This window comes from Chiloscyllium plagiosum, chromosome 9, assembly GCF_004010195.1.
Source record: "Chiloscyllium plagiosum isolate BGI_BamShark_2017 chromosome 9, ASM401019v2, whole genome shotgun sequence".
In the NCBI taxonomy this organism is placed as follows: domain Eukaryota; kingdom Metazoa; phylum Chordata; class Chondrichthyes; order Orectolobiformes; family Hemiscylliidae; genus Chiloscyllium; species Chiloscyllium plagiosum.
The window spans coordinates 94,384,622-94,387,635 of NC_057718.1; positions in this window are offsets into that span (position 1 = coordinate 94,384,622).

Genomic DNA, 3,014 nt, shown 5'->3' on the forward strand with positions numbered 1-3,014 from the left:
ATTTTAAAATTAGCTATAATTCTAAGTTCAAGACAAACTGGTTTCTCCTGGAAGGCTTAGATGTAGTTTACTGTAAAAATACACGTCATTGTATAAAAATCAATAAAATGTTTACACACTAAAATCACACACATTAGTTAATACCTTCAGTCAAAATTATGAATAAAATAATTTCAAATAAAACATTTGTGTTTATCCATTATTAACTCCAATGTCATCTTATTTTTTAAGATGATTGCTTTTTTCAACCTCCCAAAAGAGATTTATATTCTTCTACTAGAAATGAAAATTATTATATTCAGCAAGTATGACAGTGTTATGTGCTGTTATCGGGTGCCTTCAGTCTGGAGTTTACGATTTAACTAACCCTTATTATGATTAATGTCATCACTGACATTTCCCCATGCATGTTGACTGCTCAAACACAGATAGTGTACACTCACTCTGCGAACAAAGACCCTTCAACCTCCTGTGCATAAATAAGTAGCTCTCTAAGATATTCAGCATAATCTGACATCATGACTCACTCAAAATCTTCAATGATACACAACACACAAGCAGATTATAATAAAACCCCAAACCTGGAAATCCAATGTTTAAATGTAACAGGGATTACAGACATTGTATATATACCACAGAAATGAGTCATTCTGATCAACAAGCCCATGATGATAATTAAGCTCCCATGTTTCCTCATCTGAATCCATCATTCTCCCTCAAACACTTGCCTCATTTCCCCTTAATTGTATCAAGATCATTCATTTCAACCATTCCCTGTGTAGTGACTTCTCAGCTAATCACCACTTCTTTAGCAAAAGGATGTTCTCCTGAATTCTCCAGTTCTGCGCTTTTTCTGGATGCACTCTCTCAAAACCTTCCGTTGTTTTACATACCTCTATTAGGTCACTCACACAGCCTTCTTATTTATGTTCAACTCTGGTATATTCACAACTGCAGGGTAGAAATGGTGAATGATAGCCAATTAATGTACAACTAGATTAAATAACCAGAATCGGTATTGGAGAAAATATTTTTCCATTTAACAATTAGCTACACTCAGACAGCTTATTTGGCGTAGCCCCTTGGAACAACATCCGGTCTTAGTGTCCTTTTTTATTCATTCACAGTATGTGAGCATTGTGGGTTGTGCCAACATTGATTGCTGTGGTGGTTGCCATGAGTGGTGTTCTTGAACCGCCATAGTCCATTTGATGTAGATTCACTCAACACCCACTGGGAGGGCGTTCCATGAATTTGACCGAGTGGCCCTGAAGGAACGATGATATATTTCCATGTCAGGATACTGAATGATTTGGAGGGAAAGTTGCAGGTGACGTTTTCCTGTACATCTGCTGCCCTTGTCCTTTGAATGTGGGAGGCTGTTGCACTGCAACTACCATAGATTTCTGGCTGACCAGGAAACTCTCCCACTCAAACCACCTGCCAGGGATGCACTGGAAGCGTTTACGGGTCAATAGGCAACATAGAAGCAAAACACTGAGGATGCTGGAAATCTGAAACAAAAGCAGATTATGCTGGAGAAACCTAGCAAGTCTGACAGCATCTGTGGAGAGAAATAGAGTTAACATTTTGAGTGTGGTATGACTCTTCTTCAGAACTGCTGCCAGATCTGCTGACTTTCACCAGCATTCCCTGTGTTCAGTAATTAACATACTTGGGTGCGTTATTACACACCTTCTGCATTGATTCAATTGCTGAGGGGGGGATTTGAAATATCTGACCTAGAAGCAGTGACACTATCACTGCACCACAAAACCTCCACTTGTCATTTAAGGAAAATGAAACATTTTTAAATAGATGCATTTTGGAAGCATGTCGATAATGTGTTTGTGGGTAAATAAGTGTTGCAATCTAAATGTGACCCTTACAAATGCTCATATGTTAGCAACCAAGGGTGCTCAAGAAATGTAGCTGGAATAACTTACTTACCACTAACCGATACATTGACCGAACCCAACTCCTAATTATATTCTTCTTTCCCATTATTACTCTTTTACTAATCTGGTCCACAGTAAAACATTTACTGTGAAAAATAACCTGATAATTACCAAGTCACGTGGTGATTGGCATTTAATTCTTTGCTGTAATTAACTGTAATTAACTGATCCATTTTCAGTGAATTCACCATTCTCACAATTTCTTTTAGTTAAGGTTTATGATTAGTGTGAAACATTCGATCTCACTTGAACTTGCCAGTTTTTTTCTTAAAGACAAAAAGAAATTGAGGCCAATGTTTCTGTTAACTCATTGGTTAAATGGTTTGTGTGATATCTTGATCTTATAAGCAAGCTGAATATTTTTAATCCAAGACTAGGTCTTGACCCTTGATAGCACATATAGAGGTATCAATGATGGGATCTTGGGGAATCAGAAGATGATTAGGTTTGTCACTATGTTAGATGGCAGTTGAACTAGCTATAAGTAAACCATTCCAGCGTTTCTATACATTTGAGTCTCTCTCCTACTACTTCCCATTAACATAACCCTTAAGTTTGTACAAACAGAACCCAAAAGCTTATCTTTTTGAATTCATTCATGGAATGTGTGGCTCAGCTAGCATTTGTTAACCAACCCCACCAGGCCTTGAGGGGGTAGTGAGCTGCCTCCTTGAACTGTTACAGTACATCTGATTTGATACACCCAGGGAATCGTTTGGGGAGGCAGTTCAAAAAGGGTTAGCTAAGTGACAGTGAAGGTTATAATCACATTGACAAATCACCAGGAGGTGGGTTTGCAGGTGGTAGTGGCCACGTACATCTGCTTTACCTGCTTTTGGGGGAGAGAGAAAGGTTGTGGTGTGTGCATGTGTGTGTATGTGTGCCGTGTGTGTGCATGCGTATGTGCATGTGTGCTATGTGTGTGTTCCTGTGTGTGTCTGTATGTGTGCCGTGTGTGTGTGCCGTGTGTGGCTGTGTGTGTCTGTATGTGTGTCATGTGTGTGCGTGTGTGCCATGTGTATGTATGTGTGCCGGGTGTGTGTGTGCCTTGTGTGT